The sequence below is a fragment of the Callospermophilus lateralis genome, chromosome 1 (genome assembly GCF_048772815.1).
Source record: "Callospermophilus lateralis isolate mCalLat2 chromosome 1, mCalLat2.hap1, whole genome shotgun sequence".
Classification (NCBI taxonomy): domain Eukaryota; kingdom Metazoa; phylum Chordata; class Mammalia; order Rodentia; family Sciuridae; genus Callospermophilus; species Callospermophilus lateralis.
This window is the reverse complement of record NC_135305.1, coordinates 165,750,181-165,777,682: the sequence shown is the minus strand read 5'-3', so window position 1 is coordinate 165,777,682 and position 27,502 is coordinate 165,750,181. Positions and strand designations below refer to the sequence as shown.

Genomic DNA, 27,502 nt, shown 5'->3' with positions numbered 1-27,502 from the left:
AGAACAACTGAGCTTTGATTAAAAGCTTGGCCACATTCTTTATATTTGCAGAATTTGTCACTGTTATGACATCTCAAGGATTGAGAAACGGTTGAGAAATTGTTAAACTTGAGACTTGCTTTACAATTACAGGGAATCTCTTGGGCATGGATTTATTCCTAACGACATACAGAGTTCTTGAAATGTCACAAGCATAAATGGAAGTATTTTTTGAGATATTAATTGTTCTTGATATCTGTTACCAGTAAAATTTTTATTATGAACAGTCACTGATAATTGGTTTTGTTCCTTATAATATGATTTCTGAAATTCACTCTCACTTAAAATTTCCCCTAATTTTCTTGGTGGTAAATAGTCAAGGTCACAATTCTCATATCTTCCCTTTATTACTTTTTGTAATAAATATGTTATGCCCTGCTCTGGTGAAAATTCTTCAGTATGATGAGAAGTCATGGTTGAAATAAATATAAATAAAATTGGTATTACTTAATAGACTGAGGTGAATATATTTTGCAAATGTACCATATGAAATTATAGCACTGTCGGGACATCAGCAGGAGAACAGTTTAATAAATACAATGCCATCATTACTCTAAAAAATATATAAACTAAGTAAAAGTGTACAGACAAAATTACATTGTGAGAACTACCAAAACTATATTAGAGTACATGTTCTTGCTCACATCCCACATGGGTGTTTCGTTTGGAGGGATGGGTGGGCTGAGAAATAAAACCTATGAAAATAAAACCATGATATACACACAAAAGAGAAGAAATGTTTTACAAAGTTGGTGCAATGATGGATTAAGCCAATCATAAGGGGTTGGCACCAAACAAAGATAGAGCCAGCACTTGCTGTATTTATAGCACTATAGATCAAAGGGAATTCATAGGTATTAAGATTTCAGTGTGGGAGGATTCTTGTCTCTGTACTTTCTTCTTCACACAATAATAGGATATGGGTGAGGGTAGGCAGTTTGTTTCGCTCTTAATGGTTATGCCCATCACTGATGCTGTTCTGAACTGTAACGGAGCTATGTAGGAAGCCACATAAGCCACATATTCTCAAAACAGCAGGATTTCTGCTGGGATTTCCAGACACAAGACTTTCCTACCTAATGGCTTCAATGTTGTTTTAGTTCCCACACAGCTCACAGGTGGTTTTCTGTGTATCCCCCTTATTTATTTTTTAAATGCAAATTATGGGCAGTTATTTAAGGATCCTGGATCCTTGTTCTGAGGGCCCAACAACCTATTATCATGATACAAAAAAGAACTAGTAGCAAACATATCATTCCAATAATACATGATGCATAATATGTTGAAACATATTTTAAGGTTTAAAGCATAAGGAGAATGAATACAGGCTCAGAGGCCATAGCAGAAAAGCTATTTGCAATTCTAGCCTACAAAGTCAGGCGGAGGGTCATTTATATAATGTAGAAAATCTCAGGCTGCAATTAAACACCAAAGATCTTTTAAAATACCAACTCCACTGAAAGTTAGAACATTACCAATAAAACTGCCAGGAGTCATGGCATCCTTACAGGGATGTCCTTTGCCAATTCTTGGAGACCAATCCAAAAATATAATCACTATTTCTAGAAACTTTATGTTGTACTGGCATGACATTTGCACATTTCATTCATTTAGGAAAGGTACAAAATTCTATTGCAGAACAATTGGAGCAGTAAGGTATTGGTAAATGTTCCATGGAAATGACTGGCTTGTTATGAGAACGTACTATTTTAATAACTGTCCTGACATATAATCTTAAGTCCCATGGGCCAGCATGATTGGCTGGTCTAGGTCCCCCATATACTCTTTCCCTCAAAAGATAGTTTTAAACAGCCAGCATGTTTATCATGGAACCCGCATATAGGTAACTGCTCATTGTAGCCAATATAATGAATCCAGTTACATGGATGGGTGTAATGTGGATATCTGTAAAACATCCCGTCATATCAGTATCATTAGTAAATATTGGAATGGAATATCCAGTCCACACCACCATGTGTACTACAGGTGGATATGGAAAATAGGTGCAATGAGTTTCCACCTGGACCCCACATCGCTTGACAGTTCAATAGAGTTATCATGACCACAAACATTGTGGTTGGAGATTTAATATCTCCTTTTTGTTGAACCATCTGCTCAGTCTTTTGGATGAGATTCTTCAGTGGCTTACACATTGGCAGTTTGAGTGTTTGCATGGCAGGGCCATCCATGCTCATCCTTTTCCTCCATATTACCTTCCTATTCTTGCTGGGGTGAGAACTGACATCTCTGGTTTAAATTTTAGTCATTTGAATGTTGGCTCTAGGTCCATGTTTGATGGCACGTTTCAGTACCCAAATAGGACAAAATGAACCTTCTGGGAAAACACAAGCATGATCTCCACCCCATATTATCACTGAATCTGGTCCTTTGCACTGTCCTGTTTGTAAATCTTTCCACCAAACTAGGACCAACAGACCTGTTACAGTGGAAGACTTGTCTCAGCAGCTCTATGGCCTTCAGAATCACAATTTTAAAAAATTAGAACCAAAAAAAAATTATGATTAAGGTTATTTAGTGGGGTCTTATCCCCCGTTTTTGTGTAATTGTAGTTTAATAAATAAGTGAGCTCACTCTACAATGGCTTGATCTTGAGGATTATAAGGAATGCCTGTTTTATAATTAACATGAAATTGGTGACAAAACTTAAAAGAAGAACTATTTCAAGCTAAAGCATTATCAGTTTTAATCTGTGAATGACAGTGTAATGCTGCAAAATCCCATAGGCAATGAGAAATAATATGTTGAATAGTCTATTTTTCACAGGCAGAGGCAAAGATAAATTAAGAACAAGTATTCGAAATAATATGAACATAATAATTTTTGCCAAAATGAAGCATGTGAGTTACATACATTTGACATAGCTGATTTGGCAATAAACCATGGGGATTATCCCCTGTTGGTGAAGACGGAATATGTATAACACATTATGAATACTGGCAAACAATTTGATAAGCAACTAGAAGAATTCTGATGATGAAAAATGTGTGAGGCTTCTACAAAATCAAATAAAGATATTTGATGACAAACAGCAATGAGTTTTTCAATATTATCATTAACTGATGTCAAAGAATCTGAAAGCTTCTATAGAATATGCTCTGATATGGCCAATGAAATGAAGATTTTTGATGCATTTGAATTGTCTTTTGTAAAGTATGGAACAAATGAAATGATGCTTTTGATGGTATATCTACAATAGTAGCTGTTTCAAAATGTTTAGGAACTCCCATAATATATACACTATCACTATAAAACACTAACTGGCTCATTAGTGAAATGAAGTAAAGCATATGAGGGTTTGAAGTTCTGCTCACTGTTGAGTAGTTTATGTTGTCTGTATTATCTCAGTATGAGCACAGCTACAGAAATCTGCTTTTCCTGAACTTGAGCAATCAGTAAAAACTGCCATTGCTGTGGCTACAGGATGAGCACATACAATTTCTTAAAAAAAAAAAATGAAGTTACAAGACCAAACTGAAAAACATTATCATGAGAATGATGACTTCCTACTTGACTAGGAAAATAAGCAAAGCTATTTTCAAAATATTGGAAGATTGTCAGAGCCAAGTATGATATTGGATAGAAAAGCAGGTTACAATAATAGAAGGCTCTGATCCAACCAATTGTAAGACTCATGTTATACATTACTGAATAATTGAAAATCACAAAACCATGTAATGCAGTCAAAGACTTTGAGGAGAGTGAGATAGCCAGATCTGGCTAAAATCCAATTTTTTCCCCCTGTCTTAGTAGGTAATTACCTTCATTCCCTTCTTGCACACACACTTATCTGAGTATTAGTTTGTAAATGATAATTTAATTGTTGCTCCAAATCACAAATGATCCTGCCCAGTCAACAATTCTAAAGTGATATATACTCCATGCATTATGTTTATCTCTGCCTGCTCAAAACAAAATTCCATCCAATTAGATTTCCACAACAAATATTCACATCTTGAAAGGAAAGTTTTCACCAGGGCAACCCAATCAGTAGAGGACAGGGCCTCAGTACACACTGATTCTACCAAGCTTTGAACATAAGGTGAGCTTAGGCCATGCATGAAGCAAGTGGATTTTAACCCTTTTAATGTTTTAAAAAGAACAGAAATATGAATTATTATATTTTGGTTTGGATTATGTGGATCTAACTGCCCAAAAATAGGGTATAATTTGAATCCCATTAAATTTCCCCCACTGCTTTGGTGGCTCTAAGGCCCTGTTAAAACAAGAAAAATCTTACACCATACCACACCCCACCCCCAGACTTCACTGCCTAAAGGCTTCAACAATGTTTTAGTTCTAGCACAGTCCATGGATGGCTTCCCAGAAATGGTAAACAAGATGAGTCCATTACAAAAGAGTGTAATATAATTTCCCTCCCTAGGGAGGGATACTATGTTACTTGTCAAACATAGTCTTTCCTCCTTTGTAATATAGCACTGTACAATTAGGAAAAAATCTACCTACTCTCTTCTCTCAGTGAAAAAAGGAAAATGTAAAATAAATGCAAACATATGTTACTTTCTTGGGGACTCTCTAAAAACTGGTTTCTATCTTTCATGACAAGGGTTCTGGAGAAAATAGATATTTAGATGACAATAAAATATATTCAACAGAGGTCTATGAACCTTTTAAACTATATATGGACACAATTTTTAATTGGAAAAATACATGTCTTGAGAAGATTCACAATAAAAACAAGTTTGAGAGACAATTAAAAACATGGCATAGCCTATATCTGTATTACACAGATGACACCCAACACATGATGATCAAGGTAAATGACTTGCTTTGGATTTTTAAAATTTTTGTTATTTACTGACTTATTTTATTGACAAATTAAACTTTATGTATTACTAGTTATATCATGGTAGTTTTGAATATATATCTCCAGTGAATGAAAACCTGTATTATTTCTTATAATAATCATTTTGTGCTTAGAAAACACTTGTTCATTCTATTAGCATTTATCAGGAATACAGCCCAATACATTCACTACACTCATGTGGTCCAACAGAACTCTCAACCTTCTTATGCCCATTAAAATAAAATACTGCAGATGTAGAACAACACTACACCAAACACAGTGCCTGGGAACATCAATTTACTCATCTGAGTTGGTTCCAAACTCAGATGCCCCTGCAACTGAATTTTTTTTGATCTGCTTTATTTCACAATAAATGACAAGATTTTTTTTACAACTAATAAGAACAATTCCATATTTTTCTCAATCAATCATCAATGGGCACATAGGGTTAGTCCATAACTTTACTATTGAAAATGATGCTTGCAATAAACAGTGGAGATATTGCTTGAACATGTTGATTAAATCTCCTGTGGACACATAATTAAGATTTGCATTTCGAGTTCACATAAACATCTACTTTTAACTTTTATTATATATGGTTCTTGAGATTAAGCCCAAGGATACTATACCACTAAGTTATGAAACAAGCCCTTTTAAACTTGTTAGTCACTAAATTGTTGTAACTTGTCCCAAACTTGAAACACTTGTATGGCTTTAAATTAGCTGGGATTGACAGTATGCATCACTCTTGTCTATTTTTTAATAACATTCAAACTATTTACCAAAATGACTCTAAAAACCATCATTGGCTGATTTTCAAATGGACAAACCAATTAAAAATAATACACCACACACACACACACACACACACAAATGAAAACAAGGCTTAACCAATGTAACAAACTAAAGCAGTAGGAATTAAACATTAGAAAACTGAGAGTTATGAATTACCTGAAGTATATAAAATAAAAATTTAAAATAAGTTTAGTGAGCTAAACCAGAATACAGAAAACTGAACAAAAATCAGAGAAAAATTATTGATACAAGCAGAAATTTTATATTTGAAAAATATAAAATTTGATATTTGAAGAATTTTATATTTTAAGATCAAGGGTTAATATGCACAGATATAATCCCAGCAACTTGGGAGACTGAGCCAGGAGCTTCTTAAGTTTGAGGTAAGCCCCAAGTTCATGAAATCATGTCAAAAAAATTTATAAACATGAGGTATAAAGCCAAAATCAAAACCGAAGAAGTCCAATTATCTCCAATTGGGGGGGGGCATGAAAAGACTCAAAGCAGGTTTTCATCAAAGACTAAAAATTCACAAAGAGCTGGGCAGGGTGGTATATACCTATGCAAAACCAATGATTTGGTAGATTGATGCAGGAGAATCACAAGTTCAAAGCCAGCCTCAGCAAGTGATCAAGAACAACTAAGTGAGAACCTGACTAAACAATTTAAAAAAAAAGGTTTGGATATGTTGCTCAGTGGTTAAGTACCCCAGGGTTCAATCTCTAGCACCTCCATAAAATTCAAAAAGAGAAATACATGAGGTCACAAAAAAAAGATGTAAAGCCTAGAAACATATTTCTATATAATTATTATGCAATTCCTTAGGAAGATTTACAATACAGAATGGATTTCTGGATATATGCTCTTGGTTGGCATTTTTTTTCTTTTACCATTTTGACAATATTTGATCTGTAAATAGCAAAGAAAAATTAACACTTTTAACATATATAAATGCCTCCAAAGAGCATCACCGCTAGATCTGTCCTCTAAAACTACTAAAATAATCCATTATAATGAAAAATAAATTGGTACAGGAACACAAATTACATAAAATTTTAAAGTTCTCTTGGGGAAAAAACATCACTTTCAAAGACAAAACACTTAATCTGGCAATACAATTTGAAAACCAAAAGCATAAAAATCAATATAATGTAACAATATAACTTGTTAATGTATATGCAATATTAAAATAACTGTAAAATTATCAAAATTGTGAAAGTATATATGAACAAAAAATATTATAATAAATCAAATTTAATTTATTGCAAAATACAGTTTAAATTTAATGTAATTTTTTAAAAATTATTTTTTAGTGTTAACAGACCTTTATTTTATTCATTTATTTATATGCAGTGCTGAGAATTGAACCCAGTGCCTCACACATGTGAGGCAAGCACTATACCATTGAACCACAACCCCAGCCCCATAATGTAATCTTTATCAAATCTCATGTGAGTTACAAAATAAACAGCCATACAATATGCAAAAGGATATGGGAAAGAAATAAAAGCATGTCAGTCTGAAAATCAATGAACCACAAATTAACTGATTAAGAAAAGTAGAATAATCATTTATAAGAAATGTAGAAAACTCTGTCAGGTGTAATAAGTTCTTCACTTTTAGAAAATTGTTTGATTGTACCTGAAATATTATAAAACATCAATCAAATCACAAAGCTTGACTAATAGAATTTAATCTAAAAAATACTATTGTATGTAGTGTATACAATGCTTTAAGGGTAAAAACACAAATAAAATGCAAAAAAAAGAGAATACTGCATACAACATTAACCAAAAGAAAAGAGGAATAACAAAATTATAATATGCAAAACATAGTTTGAAATAACAGTTACATGGGATAAAACATATTTTTAATAAAGAAAACTGTGACAGGTAAACTAGAAAATTATATGAAGATGAAAGAAGCTAGGTGCTATGGCACACACCTGTAAACCCAGCAGCTAAGGAAGCTGACACAGGATTGAAAGTTCAAACCAGTGTTGCCAACTGAGAAAAGCCCCAAGCAAGTTAGGGAAATTATGTCTCAAAATAAAATATAAAAAGGACCAGAGATGTGGAGCAGTGGTTCAGCACCCTTGGTCTCAATCCCCATTACCAAAATCCATTAATTAACCTTAAAAATGGAAACTTTTCCCCCCCTACATTACTACAACAACAATATGAACACTTGTAACTCACATCATACTTCCCTAATATAGAAAGCAAACATTGAAAAAATTGGACAACAAAATAGGAAATAACATTGTAGTACAAAATAACATTGTAGCTTCTTGTAAAGTCAAACAAAATGGGAATCACCAAATATAAAAAAAAAAGAAAGACTCAGAAAAACTATTTTAAACAAATTACATTTACAAAAGTAGTGTTCTCAATAGCAAATGAAATATTATACTGGATAGAACAATTCCAGTTATAAAAAGTTAAAAAAATATGAAAATATTAACATTTCCTATATATTATGGAATAAAATTAAAATCAAAATTGAAAGTGAGACTGGGATTGTAGCTCAGTGGTAGAGTACCCACCTTGCACCTGTGAGGCACTGGGTTCAATCCTCAGCACCACATAGAAATAAATAAAGATATTATGTCCAACTACAACTAAAAAGTATTTTTTAAAAAAAGTGAAAGTGATGTTAGAAAATGCATAAATATTTTGCAATTAGTTGATTTGGTCTTTTTCATGAATTGAAGGGCAAAATTAAAAGATTTCTACTCCTCAAAGTTATCTGGGAGTTCATGCAATATCTATTAAACTCCAAATGTTATTTTTCCCCAAAAGATAAAAAAGATATTCTACAAATTGTTATGAATAACTCAAAAATATTCAAAACACAATCAAATCCGAACAATGCTCTTTTCTGACTTACAAAGCTACAATATTCAATAGTTAATACTGGCAACAAGTTAGACCACTAGGCATATAGAATTCTAAGTGAGTATGGTAGTAAACCCAAAAGTTTATGGCAAATTAAGACACTTGCAATTGTTAAAATATTATTCAAAAGAGACATAATGTCAAAGCAAACCAAATACTCCTCGAAATGAGTAAATAAGAAAATTTAGAATATATAAACTACAGAATATTTTTCAAGTCCAAAAAGGTAGAAAATTTTGTAAAATCTATAATAAGAAAAAACAAAAAGCAGATTTTGTTAAAAGAAATAAGTCACTAGAAGCTACTCAAGTGGATCTGGGGTTGTGGCTCAGTAAAAGAGTGTTCACCAAGCATGCGTGAGGCACAGGGTCCAATCTTCAGCACCATATAAAAATAAAATAAAGATATTGTGTTCACTTAAAACTAAAAATAAATAAATAATTTTTTAAAAGAAAAATACTGAACTGTTCTACTAATATAAATAAGATAGCTAAACTTAAAAAAAAAAAATCTTAACCAAATGGAGAATGGTGTGTGAGATGAAGGAATATAAATAAACCTTGTTTTTATAAGATTTCATTTTTTTGAGATGTAAAATTTCTAAAGACATATTATATAACAATTTGAACTAAGTATATTTGAGATGTTGGAAACAGCAAGTTTTATTTGTGGTTTTGATCACAATTAAAATTTCAAATACTATACAAGAAATAAAACATTTTCTTTTCTGTACAAAAAAATGTCATTTTTTCCTAAAAAGTAAGAATTGAAACCTAAGTTATTAAGGATAGCCTTTAATTTGCAATCCTCCTGCATCAGAATTCCTAGTAGATGAAATTACATGAATGTTTATTATCTATATATTGATGAATTTGTTCTAATGTGTAGTGTAGCATAAATCATTTTAAAGGTAGCTTTCAAAATTTTGCTGTTTTGTTCCAATTTTGTTTGCACATTGGTGCAACCACTCTAGAAAGTAGTATAGAGATTCTGAAAAAAAAAAAAACTTGGAATGGAATTTAACCTGGTTATATCACTATGTGGTATATATACAAAGGAGTTAAAAATCAGCTATCACACACACCAATATTTATAGCAACACAATTCAAAATAGCTAAGCTACAGAGTCAACATAGATGTGCAATGAAAGATGAATAGATGAAGAAACTGGAATATATATACATATATATATATATATATATATATATATATATATATATATATATACAATGAAATATAACTTCACCATAAAAAGAATAACTTTGTGACATTTGCTTGTAAGTGGATGCATCTGGAGACCATCATCTAAATTAAAGAGCCAATTAAAAAAATAAAGATTGAATGTTCTCTGATATGTGAATGCTAACCCATAACAAGGGAAGGTGGGGAGGGGAAAAATATAAGTTTATTGGATTAGACAAAAATGAAGAAAAGAAGACAGAGGGCTGGGGATACAGCTCAGTTGGTAGAGTGCTTTTCTTGCATACACAAGGCCCTGGTTTAATCCCCAACACGTATGCATGCACGAGCACGTGCACACACACACACACACACACAAACACACACACAAAAGTAGGATAGAAATAAAGAAGAATAAATCTGATTACATTCCTATGTACATATATGGATATAATATGGTAAATTTCAACATTGTGTACATCCACAAGATTGGTTTCCCAATTAGAATAAATGTAATCCATGCTTGTATAAATGATCAAATAGTTTTTACTTTTATGCATAACTAAAAATAACAAATAAAAAGAATTATTGTGGGCAAGGTTTCCAAGATGGCAGAATAGAGAGGTTGCCTTCCTGGCTGCTCTGTGGTGGGAAAAAAAAAAAGCAGACACACAGCTTTTCCAAGATGGATTTAAAACAAAAAAAGTGACGAGTGACTTGGAGAGTCAGGGGGTTGGATATTTTAAAAACTTAAAAAAAAATTTGGGCAACATAGCTGCTGCCACAGCCTGGCTAGAAACACCAGCCAGAGTTGTTCCCCCATAAGCACAATGGAGGGATAAGGGAATTAAAGAAGCCTGTATGGATTCTTGGGAGACCCAGAGCATATCTGGAAGCAGCATTTAGATATCAACGACATTATCCAACAAAACTGAAAGATGTAGTATCCAATATCCTGCCGAGGAAGAGTAGCTACCATCTCTCCAAGAAGCATGCAGAGGACATCATAAGGAAACATTCTGCAGCCACAGCAAACAGGCTAGCAGCAGAGAGAACCAATACCTAGTAAATCCAAGTTTGGCCTGAAATACAGGCCCAATAAATAAACACACACTGAATGACATATAGTGTTCTTACATGATCAGGAGAAAATCAAACATGGAGAGAGGTAGTCTCTTAACCGACTACTGGTCATGTTCAGCCTCCAGACACCTCCCTCTCCAATCTGGCTCCTTACAATACTAGTGAGAGAGATGGTTCTAGAAAGGAATTTTGAAGAACAAGGGGAAAGAAAGTGGAGACTGAATCCAAGACCAGGAACTATAGGGTCTGCATATGAGGTACAGGACTAATAGTTGGCTCCCCACCACAAAAAGAGAATCCAAGTGAAATCCTTGGGGTATAGTCTTTCAGCCTGGACCAATAAGTCTTGGACCCTGGATGTGTGCTGATTTAAAATCTCCAAATCAATAGGGTTCAGTGAAGAGTCTGGAGCCTACTTCAACCTAAACATTGCCTCCAGGAATTCTGCCAATTATATTACCTCTTTCACTTCAGCAATCTAGAGGTTGGAGCATTATGCTCAAGACAACCCTCCAGATTACATCAAAAGGCAGAGATTCTGAAAGAAAAATAATAATAAATAAAAAAACAGTAGAAATCCTCAAAGTGAAGATATCAATAAATCAAATAAAAACTCAATAGAAGAATCAGCAAAAGACTAGACCACTTGAAAGACAAAAACTCAGGCAATGACACAAAATACATAATCTTGAAAATGAAGCTAACTATGCAGAGATGTTAAGAAACCATGACCAGAACATCCAAAACATATGGGATGACATGAAAAGCAGAAGTTTGGAGATTTATTGAAATAAATGAAAGAGCAGAGATATAAACAAAAGAATGCACAATTTTTTCAATAAAATAATATCAGAAAATTTCCCAACCCTGAAGAATGAAATGGAAAATCATATATAAGAGGTTTACAGGACACTAAATGCATATAATTAGAATAGGCCCACACCAAGACATTATAATGAAAATGACTTAAAGAATAAGGATAGAATTTTAAGGGCTGGGAGAAAAAATATCAGATTACATATGGAGTGGAGGGAAATTGGAATCTCAGCTGACTTCAAGGCAGACATTCAAAGATAAGAGGTCCTAGGATATTAATACCACATTCTTAGGGGAAAAATGGATTTCAATGAAGAATACTATATCCAGAAAAATTAAGCTTCAGATCAGATGATAAAATTAAAAACTTCCATGAAAAACAAAAGTTAAAAAAATTCACAACTCAAAAGCCTGCACTACACAACATTCTCAACAAAATATTCCATGAAGATAAAATGAAAAACAAAGCAAAAATCAGCAATGGGAGGAATTATGCTACAGGAGTAATCAATCAAAGAAGAAATTATTTCAACTTAAAAAACAGAAATAAACCCAAGTGGCTGAGAATACATATCATATATAAATCATAACCTTGAATGTAAGTGGACTAAAGTCATCAATTAAAAGAAATACACTGGCAGAATGGATTAAAAATGAAGACCAAATAATATGGTATCTCCAAGAGATTCCCCTCATAAGCAAAGACATCCACAGAATAAAGACAAAGGGATGAAAAAGAATATATCACTCATGTGGATTTCCTACACAGGCAGGAGTTTCTGTCTTCATTACAGACAAAGTTAACTTCAAGCCAAAATTAATCAGGAGAGACTAAGAAATACATCTCATACTGTATAAACAAATAATACATCAACAAGACATAACACTTGTTAATATTAATGGAGCATCTACACACACCAGACAAACCCTTTTCAATTTCAAGAATCAAATAGACCATAGCATAATAATACTGGGTAATTTTAGCATACCTCTCTCACCAGAGGATATATCCTCCAAAGAATATTACAAAAAACTAAAAATTACAATCAACAATTTAGATTTAAAAAAAATATATTGAGTATTTCATTCATTAACAAGTGATTACATTTGCTTCTTAGCAGTACATGGTTGCATCCCTAAAATAGACTGTGTAGATTTTTTTTTAATTTTTAGATTATTCATTTTATTTATAAGTGGTGCTTAACATTTTAAGCCAGTGTCTCACACATGCTAAGCAAGCAATCTACCACTGAACAACAACTACAACACCAAATAGAACATATATTAGGCCACAAAAAAATTCTATGAAAATTTTTTAAAAATAGAGAACATACCTTGCATTCTAACAGATCACAATGGAAAAACAATTAGAAATTAATGATAAAGTAAAACAAACAAACAAACAACAACAATAACAACAACAACAACAACAACAAAAACAGAAGTTAATCTAACATTGAACAACTAATGCATAGCAGAAGAAATTAAGGACAAAAAACAAGTTGATGATGACTTGGGAAAAAAGGCACACTCATGCATTGCTGGTGGGACTGCAAATTGGTGCAGCCAATATGGAATGCAGTATGGGGACTCCTTGGAGAACTGGGAATACAACCAACATTTGACCAAGGTTTCCCACTACTTGGTCTATATCCAAAGGACTTAAAAAGAGCATACTACAGGGACACATCCATATCAATGTTTATAGCAGCAAGATTCACCATAGCTAAATTGTGAAAATAACCTATATGCCTCTCGGTTGATGAATGGATAAAGAAAATGTAGTATATGTACCCAATAAAATATTACTCAGCAATAAGAGAGAATAAAATCACAGCATTTGCAGGTAAATGAATGGAGTTGGAGAATATAATGCTAAGGGAAGTTAGCCAATCCTAAAAAAAATGCCAAATGTTTGCTCTAATTTAAGGATGCTGTGGTGGAGGAGAGGATTAGATGAAGTCTAGACAGGGCAAAAAGGAAGGAAGGAAAGGGAGGAGTGTAGGGGTAGGAAAAACAGTGAAATGAGATAGACATCATTACCCTGAGTACATGTATGAAGACAGGAATGATGTGACTCTCCTTTGTGTACAAACAGAGATATAAAATTTTGAGCTCTATATGTGTTATAGAATTGTAATGAATTCTGCTGTCATATAATAAATTAAAACAAAAAAAATGAAATTGACAGAAAGTTGTTTTGAAAAAATAAATAAAATAGATAAACACAGCCACACTAATTAAGAGAAAGAGAACAAATCAAATTACTAAAATTTGTGATGAAAAAGGAAATATCATGATGGACACTACTGAAACACAGATGATAATCAGAAACTACTTCAAAAATTTATACTACAATAAAATACAAAATCTTGAAGAGGTTCGAAAATTTTTGGAGACATATGATGGAACCAAATTCAATCAGGAGGACACATATAATTTAAACACATCAATTTCAACTAAAAAGAAAGAAGGAGCTATCCAAAAAAAAAAAAAAAGCCAAGGACCAAATGGATTATCAGCCAACTTCTGGAAACCAAGTGGATTCTAAACCAAATTCTAGCAGAAATTCAAAGAATTAACACCAACAGTCCTCAAATCATTTCATGAAAGCAAAACAAGAGAACCATCCAAACTCATCTCATGAAGCTCATCCTGATAACAAACAGCAGACAAAGATACATAAACAAAAGAAAACTGCAGACCACTATTCTTGATGAACATAGATGAAAAACTTCTCAATAAAATCATGGAAAATCACAAACAAAAACATATTTAAAATAAGTGGAGTTCATTTCAGGGATGCAAGGCTGGTTCAACATAAGAAATCAATAAGCATAATTTATCACAACAATAGAATTAAAGATGAGAATAGTAATTATCTCAATTGATGCATAAAAAGCATTTCACAAAATACAGCATCAACATATGTTCAAAAAAAAGCTATGATTAGTAGTTATATACTTCAACATAAATGCTACATATGCTATACCCAAGGACAACATCATTCTAAATGGTGAAAAAAAAAATGAAGGAATTCTCTTAAGAACTGGAACAAGACAAGGATGCTCTCTTTCACCACTTTTATTTAACATCATCCTTGAAAACCCTTCCAGAGAACAAAGACAAAAGAAATAAATTAAATGGAAACTAACAGAAAAATAACTCAAACTATCACTATTTCCTAACAATACACTTCTATTTTCAGAAGACCCAAAAATTATCACTGGAAAATTTAGAACTAATAAATGAATTCAGCAAAGCAGCAGGATATAGAATCAATACCTACAAATCAAACATGTTCTTGTACATGGCTGATGAATCACCTGAAAGAGAAACTAGAAAAACTACCACATTCAAAAGAACCTTCAAATTAAAAAAAAAGTGTGTGTGTTTGTGTGTGTATATATACATATATTTGGGAATCAATCTAACAAAAGAGGTGAAAGACCCCTACAATTAAAACTACACAATACTAAAGAAAGAAATTGAAGAAGACCATGAAAGATGGAAAGATCTCCCATTCTCCCATGCTCTTGGAAAGGCAGAATTCACACTGTCAAAATGGCCATACCATTGAAAGCATTATAAAGATTTAACAAAATTCCTATTAAAATGCCAATGACAGTTTTCATAGAAACAGAAAAAGCAATCATAAAATTTATTTGGAAAATGAAGAGGCTCAGAATAGCCAAAGCAGCCTTTAGAAAGATAAGTGAAGCAGGAGGCATCACAATACCATAACTTAAATGATATTACAGAGATATAGTAAAAAAAAAAAAAAACAGAATGCTATTGTACCAAAACAAATGTGTAGAAAAAATGGTATAGAATAAAAGACACATAAACTCACAGAATTACAATTATCTCATATTAGAAAGAAAGCACTGAAAGCATTCATTGGAGAAGAGATAGCCTCTTCAACAACTGTGCTGGAAAAACTGAAAATCCATATGTAGCAAAATGAGATTAAACCCCTATCTCTTATCCTACACAAAAATCAACTCAAAGTGGATCAAAGATTTAGGATATAGAATTGAGATCCATCACCTAATAGAAGAAAAAATAGTACCAAATCTTCACCATGCCAGCTTAGGAACTAATTTCCTTAACAAGACTCCTAAACTGCAAGAAGTAAAATCAAGAATCAATAAATAGGATGGCACCAAACTAAAAAGCTTCTTTATAGAAAAAAAAAAAATGAGAACATGAATAGACAGACTACAAATTGGGAGCAATCTTTGCCACATGTACTTCAGAATGAGCATTATCTTCAGGAAATATAAAGAATCAAACACTTAACACCAAAAGAACAAATAACCCAATCAATAAATGGAACTAAGAAATTTCACAGAAGAATTGCAATTGATCAACAAATATTTGAAAAAATGTTCAACATCTCCAGCAATTAGAGAAATGCAAATCAAAACTACACTTAGACTTCCTCTCACTTGTCAGAATAAAAACTATTAAGAGTACAAGCAACATGAATGTGGCAAAAATGTGGGGAGTAGGACTGCAAATCAGTGCAACCCTTCTGGAATGCTGTGTGGAGATTCCTTAAAATAAAACTTGCAATGAAAACACAATTTGACCCAGTTATCCCACTCCTCAGTTTATACCCAAAGAACTTAAAATCGGCATTTTATACAACAGCTCAATTATGAAACCAACCTAGGTGCACTTCATCAGATGAATGGATTAAAAAAATAGTACATTTACACAGTGAAATATTTCTCAGCCAAAAACAAGAGTGATATATGGCTTTGCTGGTAAAAGGATACAACTGGGAAACATTATGCTAAGTGAAATAAGCCAATCCCAAAGAACCAAAGGCCAAATATCTTCTCTAGAATGCAAATGCTAATTAATTCACATTAAGGGGGTAGCTAGGGAAAAACAGAGGTACTTTAGATTAGATGGAGGAGATTGAAGAAAGAGGAGAGGGTAAAGGTGTAGAAAGGATAGTAGAATGAATCAGTTTTATCCTAGGTGACTATATGATTACATGACTGCTGTAATTCTGCATCAGGTACAAACAGAAGAATGAGAAGTTATACTCCATGTATGATGTGCCAAAATGTGTTTTACTCTCATATAAAAGTAATTAGAAAAAAAATTAAGTTTAAAAAAGAACAAATAAATACAACTAGGTTTTAGATGTAAAAAAAAAATTCTTCAAGTAAAGAAAATTAAATATTAATACTTATTTAGAAATCCCGAAGAAAGTTATCCTCACTCAGGAAGACCAGGTTTCTATAGTTCTCTAACATCACATCGCTGTATAAATTCTTCTGAGCAGGTTCCAGGCATTCCCATTCCTCTTCAGAGAAATCAATGGTCACATTCCTGAATGTCACTAGTTCCTGAAATAAGATAAATAATAAATAAGGAGACTAATTAATAAATAAGGAAAGTAAAGAACACACTGACCATATGATTATTCATAGTTTTTGTTAATTGACCTATTCAGTTTTATTTCTATTTTATCAACTAGTGCATTACCTTTGGCCATATGAAAATCTCCACAAATCTACAATTCTAAACAATAAGCCCAATGAAAACATTCAAGGCCAATTTATACACAAAGGGCTTTCTTTAGATTTTTTTTTTGTAAAGTCCAATAAACTAGCCAATGAAGGTTCAGAAAGGATTACAATAGACTATATCTATAAAAAATATGATTTTTTAAAAAAATCAGTAAGCAAAAACAAAATGCCATTAGGTTTTAGTTATTTATATGTATATGTGGCTTAAATTTAGCTTCTACCAATTGGAAACTATCGTGTCTACACACCCTGGGCTGTGCCTAAATTTTTCATATTATTTGCCTTGATCACAAATAGTACCTTCCCTTGTAAGAATTTATTGGCTTTTTAATAAATTGCAATGGCTGAAGCCAAAATTAAAAGTATATTAGCCATCAGTAAATTCAATGCCTCTCTCTTTTTTTACATTTTTTACAAAGTGTTAGCCTTTCAGAAAAACATAAGAACATAGGGTAAAATTATTTCTTAGGGTACTTTTCATCCAATTAAGCTGAAAATAGTCACTTCAAATTTTAATGCAGTAATAATCATACTGAAAAAAATGCCTAGGCCTTTAATTAATAAATACCATTTTCAGTGCAAAAGATTTGCAGATGTCTTTGTATTTCTTTCAAATTTTTAAAAAATCTCATTTCAGAACCATCACATAAGGTACAAAATAATTTTTATAGAACCTCATTTCCACGATCAACTTCATTCTTGTTTTCTGAAACACTTAAAATATTATCTGAGTATTCTTTTAGTTTAGAATTATAGTTTTTGTTTAGCTTTCACACTGAAAATATGAGAAGTGTCTAAAAATATCAACAATTGGTGCACAAAAAAGAGACAGTATATTAAGTCATTTTTTACACTATAAATAGAACTAAGGTTAGTAAACACCAAATTTTATGTAGATAAGTAACCTTCTTTCTGAAAGATGACAGATATCAAACTAGTTTTACAATAGTTTAATGAGGAGCATAGCACATGTATTATAAGCTTGATTTTTTCTACAAAGACGTTTTGGGGGCTGGGGATGTGGCTCAAGCAGTAGTGGGCTCACCTGGCATGAGTGTGGCCCAGGTTTGATCCTCAGCATCACATACAAACAAAGATGTTGTGTCCGCGGAAAACTAAAAAGAAAAAATAAATAAATATTAAAAAATTCTCTCTCTTTCTCTCTCTCTCTCTCAAAAAAAAAAAAAAAAAAACACGTTCTGGCAGCATTTTGGGGAAAATATAAATTTACTGAGAATATAACAACATATTTCTAATGGGGGCAAGAATACTGATTATTTTCCTTAGAAGTGAAATACTTGTCATAAAATGTATGACAGTCACTTTGTAGGATTGCATACATTTTAAAAATACTGATTAATCTGCAGGGAATTCCACATAGGCACATTTAACAAAATTTTCTCCATCTGGTAAGGTTTTCGTATAGGTGACTCCTACCATTTCAATCATTTATTTTTTTTCCTTTTTGCTTCTTTATTTTCCACTTCCTCTTCTATTCATCCTTCTCTCTTCCCATACTTGCATTTGCTGCTCCCTTTTCTCTCAAAGAAGAATCAGTTATCTGATAGTCCTCAAGGAGTTTTTCCCCTTATTTGTTTTACAGTTTTCTTTACCACTGTTTTGATACCAATGTTGTCAGTATTATAGGCAGTTATACCAAAAATGATGACAGAATCCATTGCATGGTGTGTAACCTCTCCTGCATTGTGCTCATATTTGTATCTGACAGTTTGTTTCAATAACAATAATATAAGAAACTTTTAGGTAGACCTAAGGGGAACATTCATTGAAGAGTGTGAGTTTAAAATATATTATGGGATTTATAAATGTTATTAAAATAACAAGCAGCAATGACAATCCTTTTTTACCATTTAAAATTTACACATATTACTCTTAAGAGTTTTTTACAAATTGATTCATAACAACCAAAATAATCTGATAGTAAAAATAGTATTTATCTTTTATGACATTTTCTGAAATACACACTAAATGGTATAACCTGATACTTACCAAAGTTTATTTGTTCTGTAATTCTGGGGGGTGGGGAGGATAAACATTAAGTTCAAAATAAATTAAAACAATTTTCAGAGCAAGAGTCATTATAAATAAGAAGAGTCATAGACACATGTTAAGAAGACATAATCAAGTCAAGGAAATGATATTTAATTTATGGGCACATACATAAAATTTTAACTTTGTATACATAAAAATGGATAAATTTTCATGTAAAATAATAAATTTGGTTTTAAAAAAAGTTATCAATCTATGGGGATTGAGCCTTTTTAAAAAGACACTATAGAGATAATCACATTTAAACATAAAAATAAACAAGAATTACATTTGTGAGTCTTGAACATTCTTCAATATCCCTTGTTATTTACAATTTGTTTTGAGATCTATTTCATAATTTTCAGACATTTCAATCATATGATTGTTGTTTCCTTAACTGCAAATGCATGGAACTTCTGTGGTTTGTGTCTTGGAACTGGAAGCAAAATAAAAAGAAAGCCTACAGGTTGTGGTCAGCTTCATGATATACAGTAATAAAGCAAAAACCTCTGGTAAACAACAGGCAGAACATTCATTGTCCAATGAGAAGCACAAAAAAAGTTATAAAGAATACATTCTGTATCAAATATAATGGTTTCCAAAGGTTATTTAGAAAACTTTGACAATGTTCTTAATGAAAACCTGAAAATGTTTATCTTTAAAGAGAAAATCTGAGAGGATTTGGGCCAAGCAAATAAGGCTAAATCTGTGCAAGAGCAGATTGGTATGAAGTCTCAATTGACATAGAAGGACATATCACTGCTGTGACACAAGTGGACAAGTCAAAATATAATAAAATGTAAAGCCTGATGTCAGTCTACTCATAAAAATACATTAGTTTTATGCATTTTTTTTAGCTTTACAGGTCTCTTATGCTCTAATAGAATATGTCAGTAGGCTTTCTTTACATTCTACAGAATGAATCTGTCCTAATTACTGCATCCTTTCAGGGCTAGATAAGTTTTTAGGGACAATGGATGTGCATTTGTCAAGTACTTAAAGACAATGGAACATCTAAACATAAAGTAAACAAAGCATGTTTCATTTCTTCAGCAATGTTCAGTGAGCCCAAAACATCCCCAACAGAAGTCTAGAATACCAAGATTTTTTATGCTCCTTTTTCAAAAAGAAAACTTTTTCAATCTTGCAGGTCATGCAGTCATGGCATGAATTTAGAAAAGTGTAAGAATGGAAGGAAGGCTCTCAATATAGGGGATATATATGGGTATATATAATGTAGAGTTAAATTTGACTATTGTGAGAAGCAAAGGAAGTAAAGTAGACAAATATGTTAAACACAGATGTGAAAGATAGAAAAGGAAGACTGCAAGTTCTAAACATGAAGTACTTTAGGAGGTAAATTTAATGCAGCCCCTGACCTGGGCCACACAACTGGAGACCAAGCATGTCTTCTTCCCTTGTCCTTCCCTAGGATTCTTTCTCTGGAGTGACTGCCCACAATTCAAACCCACATCTTGAAAATAGGCCTCTAAATCGACAAAACATGTGGGTCTTCAAAGACCTTATTTGTAGGTTCAAGATTAACTTAACTAGAAGTCATTTAGCTCAGACCTCCCTGATTCCAAATTTTATTTATATAGTTTTAATGAGAAAAGTCCCCTTTAAATTATTTAAATACATAAAAATATTCACATTTAGTGAGTTTTGTTTTGTTTTCTATTAGGGGTGGAAACTAGTGTCAATTTTCAGATTTACCACCAAAAAATATCCACCAAAATATTATTTATTTTTCATTTATTTGTTTGTTTAAAACAGGGACTCCATAACTTGTCAGGGCTGATTTTATATTTCAAAACATAAACAAACAAAAGCACCCATTTTCCCAGAAAATATATAATTTTGGTGCTATCTCCACAATAACAAATCATTAATATAAATCATATGTGAATAATTCTAGGATTTGCCAAACCATATCTCGCATAATTTAATGTTAGCTTAAAATGTCCAGATAATAATATATATGCTTGACTCTTACAAGGGTTCAAAGAAAAGGAACATATTATTTAATATATCTGAAATTCACCAATTTAATTACAACAAAATTTCAAAGAATCGAGTTTGCTTTTCTTCAGCCAAAATGGAAGAGAGATTTTTTTTCTACTTACAGATAAACCATGGAATTTTATCTAAAATAAGCTACCAAATAGAGCACACATGAGAAACCACTAAAAACACTTTGGGTAGAAGAAGGCCAAATAATATTCTTATACAATGTAAGGGCAAGTTATTTTCTAAAACTCAAGTTATATCGAGTTTTTTGGTTATATCTTTTACATTTGAAGCTACAGAAACAAAATATACTTTACAGTTAGAGAAAAGTAAAACATGAAACAAGTTTTTTTGTTGTTGTTTTTTTTTTTGGTCCTTTGTTTGTTTTTGTCTGTCTTTGTCTTCCTTTGTATTTCATTTTGTCCTAAGGTGACAAGCCAAGGGAAATAGTGCTGAATATAACACACATGCAGGATCCAAGGGTATAGTCACAAAAATCCTGGCATCTGAGACATTCTCCCATCCCTTTTTTTACTCACTGAAATACATTGTGAAACTTTTATATGCACAACTGTGTGTGGGTTTTGTTGGAACATTGGGATAATCTTCTTGCATTCACAACTCAGAGAAAATTAAGACAGGAGAATACATTCTATCTGCAGTGAATTGAGGCTAAGGAAAAAATACATATGGAGCAGTTACATAAGTAGATTAATTGAGTAATGGGAGATGCTTCTAAGCCACAGGACAACTAATTTTTCCTGTGTCTCCACTGCAACCCTCAGGATGTCTTCTAGGAAGATTTTATAAGGAGTCTGATAGTCTATTGACAATCCAAGTGAATGGCCCCTGTGGGTACCAAGGCTATTCAGCAAGCAGTTCTCAAATCCATGACCAGGTACAAAAATAGGACAGTGGATCAGGGCATTCCACTTAGTAAAGTTTCTCTTTCAGTAAGCTTTTCAGTTCCTATGACCTAAACAACTAAAACTAATAACTTAGAGGTGAAAACATTTACTTTATGTCATAGTTTTAGAGAATGCAGTTCATGGTAGGCTCATTCCTACTATGGCATAAACATCATGGAAGAAGGACATGGAGAAAAGGTGTTCAGCTTTAGGTAACCAGGCAGCAAAGAAAGACCAAATTACTGAGAGAAGGTAATAAGATTCAGGGCTACACTTGTGACCTACTTCTTCCAATTAGTTCTGTCTTTCCACAAGTCCAGTTAGGCTAATATATTGAAGATATAGAGCAATGTAAAGTCTTTTAACCTTCCTGCAACTGGGGACCATGATTACAACATGTGTGATTTGGAAGACATCCTAGATAAATGCATAACAGTTGTCAAAGATATTCTGATAAAGTGACTGTGCCCAAGAAAGTCAAAAGTGGGAAAGGCAGTATCCAGTGAATGTTCTCTCCTTTCTTACCATGAGAAACATTATCCTCTTTAAAACAATTATTTTTGAAAGGATCATCCATTATTCATGGGGAAATAACAATTAAAACACTATGCCAGTTTCAAATACTGCAGGGAAAGGAAAAAAAGATATTTGAGGACTTGTGGAAAGAGTTCAAAATTGAAGGCTTCAATGTCAGCTCAGTGAGCAGTCAGAATAAGGGAATGGGGGTCTTCAATTTGAAATTCTGCTTCTCATATTGTGAAAGAATCAGAGAAAATGACTGAACCCTGAGGATAAAGGAAGAACTAATGTCCTCAGTCAACAAAGCTACTCTTTGACTTTTTGTGTACTCAACACAAACTGTGGAGACATAGACATATCCAGTAATAGCTCCTGGCAGACACTGTCCAGAAGTTTTAGCTGCTGACTCATCTGCCACAGCATGTCCCAGAAGGGTCATAGGGTCATGAGGTCAAAGAGTGGTCCTTGATCAGATGAATGTAAAAATAAATTTAGGATGGACACAGTCTCTCCACAGCTTATTCACCCTTTCTTCAATGAGCTACCGTCATCATTTCAGTATTCCCAGCTAAAAATATTCTTAACTATCTGGCATTCTAGGTATTTCAGCATGCTTTCTAGAGTTCTGCATGACTGCACTTCAGAAGAGGCCTCTACAGAGTTACATGGACCTCACAAGCAGAGAAGACTCCAGAGTTCCAGAGGCATGATAGACAAAGTGCTGTGAGGCTGTAGAAGGATGATCCCTCATTTATGACTCCTGACCCAGTTGAACAGTTCACACCAAGAATTCATTACTAGACAGAGTTCTAGGACCCACACAGACATAGAATAAGAGAAGATGCAATTAAAACCCTGCCTGAATGATGTCAGAATAATACATCCTTAGCTGAAGCTCTTTTAAACCTCTTTCTTCTTTTCAAGGGACCTTTGCATTTTATCAGAGCTTTACCTTGGCTTTCAAGAACTGGGAGTTTTCTTACCATTCCTTTAGTGGGCTACTCCTTTATTTTCCTTTTGGAATCACCATTGTCTCCATGTCATATTACAGAGATAATATTCAAACAAGAAAAATCTGAACTCTGGACAGAACTGCACATGAAAGAACTGGCTACCATACAAAGGACGGAGGTAGTAGAGGCTGGTGGCTGTACAATCAAGGCTTCTTTTTTTTTAAATTTAATTTTATTTTTTTCATCTTTCATACATTTGATTCAAGTGAGTTATGCACTTCCATTTTTACCCCAAATACAAATTGCAGAATCACATCAGTTACACATTCACAATGTTTACATAATGCCATATTAGTGACTGTTGTATTCTGCTGCCTTTCCTATCCCCTACTATCCCCCCTCCCCTCCCCTCCCATCTTTCCTCTCTACCTCATCTGTTGTTGTTTAGTTCTCTCCCTTCCCCCCAATTCCCCTCACAACCTCATATATGTGATTTCATATAACGATGAGGGTTTCCTTCCATTTCCATGCAATTTCCCTTCTCTCTCCCTTTCCCTCCCATCATTCATCTCAGTTTAATGTTAATCTTTTCCCCTGCTCAGTTCTTAGTTGCTCTCCTTAAATCAAAGAAGACATTTGGCATTTGTTTTTCAAGGATTGGCTAGCTTCACTTAGCATAATCTGCTCTAATGCCATCCATTTCCCTGCAAATTCCATGATTTTGTCATTTTTTAGTGCTGCATAATACTCCATTGTGTATAGATGCCACTTTTTTTTATCCATTCATCTATTGAAGGGCATCTAGGTTGGTTCCACAGTCTAGCTATTGTGAATTGTGCTGCTATGATCATTGATGTGGCAGTATCCCTATAGTATGCTCTTTTAAGGTCCTCAGGGAATAGTCCGAGGAGGGCGATAGCTGGGTCAAATGGTGGTTCCATTCCCAGCTTTCCCAGGAATCTCCATACTGCTTTCCAGATTGGCCGCACCAATTTACAGTCCCACCAGCAATGTACAAGTGTACACTTTTCCCCACATCCTCGCCAGCACTTATTGTTTGACTTCCTAATGGCTGCCAATCTTACTGGAGTGAGGTGATATCTTAGGGTGGTTTTGATTTGCATTTCTCTGACTGCTAGAGATGGTGAGCATTTTTTCATGTACTTATTGATTGATTGTATGACCTCTTCTGAGAAGTGTCTGTTCAGGTCCTTGGCCCATTTGTTGATTGGGTTATTTGTTATCTTATTGTTTAATTTTTTTGAGTTCTTTGTATATTCTGGAAATTAGGGCTCTATCTGAAGTGTGAGGAGTAAAGATTTGTTCCCAGGATGTAGGCTCCCTATTTATTTCTCTTATTGTTTCTCTTGCTGAGAAAAAACTTTTTAGTTTAAGTGAGTCCCATTTGTTTATTCTTGTTATTAACTCTTGGGCTATGGGCATCCTATTAAGGAATTTGGAGCCTGACCCCACAATATGTAGATCGGAGCCAACTTTTTCTTCTATCAGGTGCAGGGTCTCTGATTTGATATCAAGCTCCTTGATCCATTTTGAGTTAACTTTTGTGCATGGCGAGAGAAAGGGATTCAGTTTCATTTTGTTGCATATGGATTTCCAGTTTTCCCAGCACCATTTGTTGAAGATGCTATCCTTCTTCCATTGCATGTTTTTAGCCCCTTTATCAAATATAAGAAAGTTGTAATTTTGTGGATTGGTTTCTGTGTCCTCTATTCTGTACCATTGATCCACCTGCCTGTTTTGGTACCAGTACCACACTGTTTTTGTTATTATTGCTTTGTAGTACAGTTTGAACTCTGGTATCGCTATACCTTCAGATTCACACTTCCTGCTTAGAATTGCTTTTGCTATTCTGGGTCTTTTGTTATTCCATATGAATTTCATGATTGCTTTATCTATTTCTACAAGAAATGCTGTTGGAATTTTGATTGGCATCGCATTAAACCTGTAGAGAACTTTGGGTAATATTGCCATTTTGATGATGTTAGTTCTGCCTATCCATGAACAGGGTACATTTTTCTATCTTCTAAGATCTTCTTCTATCTCTCTCTTTAGGGTTCTGTAGTTTTCATTGTGTAAATCTTTCACCTCTTTTGTTAGGTTGATTCCCAAGTATTTTATTTTATTTTTTTGAGGAGATTGTGAATGGAGTGGTTTTTCTCATTTCCATTTCAGAAGTTTTGTTGCTGATATACAGGAATGCCTTTGATTTTTGCATGTTGATTTTATATCCTGCCACTTTGCTGAATTCATTTATTAACTCTAGCAGTTTCTTTGTAGGCCCTTTTAGGTCTGTTAAGTATATTATCATGTCATCCGCAAATAGCGATAATTTAAATTCTTCTTTTCCTATTTTTATGCCTTTAATTTCTTTTGTCTGTCTAATTGCTCAGGCTAGTATTTCAAGAACTAAATTGAATAGAAGTGGTGAGAGAGGGCATCCCTGTCTTGTTCCAGATTTTAGAGGGAATGCCTTCAGTTTTTCTCCATTTAGAATGATGCTAGCCTGAGGCTTAGCATATATAGCATTTACAATGTTGAGGTAAGTTCCTGTTATCCCTAGTTTTTCTAGTGTTTTGAACATAAAGGGATGCTGTACTTTGTCAAATGCTTTTTCTGCATCTATCGAGATGATCATATGGTTCTTATCTTTAAGTCTATTGATGTGGTGAATAACATTTATTGATTTCCGTATACTGAACCAGCCTTGCATCCCAGGGATGAATCCTACTTGATCATGGTCCACAATTTTTTTGATGTGTTTTGTATTCGATTCGCCAGGATTTTATTGAGAATTTTTGCATCTAAGTTCATTAGAGATATTGGTCTGTAGTTTTCTTTCTTTGAAGTGTCTTTGTCTGGTTTTGGGATCAGGGTTATGTTGGCCTCATAGAATGAATTTGGAAGAGCTCCTTCTTTTTCTATTTCTTGAAATACCTTGAAAAGTATTGGTATTAATTCTTCTTTGAAGGTTTTGTAAAACTCTGCTGTATACCCATCCGGTCCAGGGCTTTTCTTAGTTCATAGTTTTTGATGGCCTCTTCAATTTCTTCTTTTGTTATTGGTCTGTTTAAATTGTGTGTGTCTTCCTGACTCAATCTGGGTAGATCATATGATTTAAGAAATTTATCGATATCTTCACTTTCTTCTATTTTATTGGAATATAGGGTTTCAAAATACTTTTTAATTATCTTCTGTATTTCTGTAGTGTCTGTTGTGATATTGCCTTTTTCATCCCGTATGTTAGTAATTTGAGTTCTCTCTCTTCTTCTCTTCATTAGCATGGCTAAGGGTCTGTCGATCTTATTTATTTTTTCAAAGAACCAACTTTTAGTTTTTTCAATTTTTTCAATGGTTTTTTTTTTGTTTCAATTTCGTTGATTTCTGCTCTGATTTTGATTATTTCTTGTCTTCTGCTACATTTGCTGTTGTTTTTCTCTTCCTTTTCTAAGGTTTTAAGATGTAGTGTGAGTTCATTTATTTGTTGGTTTTTTCTTTTTTTGAGGAATGAACTCCAGGAAATGAATTTCCCTCTTAAAACTGCTTTCATTGTGTCCCATAGATTCCGGTATGTTGTGTCTCTATTGTCATTTATCTCTAGGAATTTTTTTATTTCCTCCTTTATATCTTCTGTAACCCACTGATCATTCAGTAACATATTGTTCATTTTCCAGGTGATGCAGGATTTTTCCTTCCTTCTTTTATCATTGATTTCCAGTTTCATTCCATTATGGTCAGATATGGTGCATGATATTATCTCCACACCTTTATATTTACTGAGAGTCGCCCTATGGCATAATATATGGTATATCTTTGAGAAGGATCCATGTGCTGCTGAGAAGAATGTGTATCCACTTGATGA

General features: G+C 33.3%; 1 pseudogene; it reads right to left on the bottom strand.

Annotated features, from left to right (window-relative positions):
- Nucleotides 1–27,502, bottom strand: part of LOC143399435 (uncharacterized) — an 81,287-nt pseudogene that overhangs the window by 1,917 nt on the left and 51,868 nt on the right.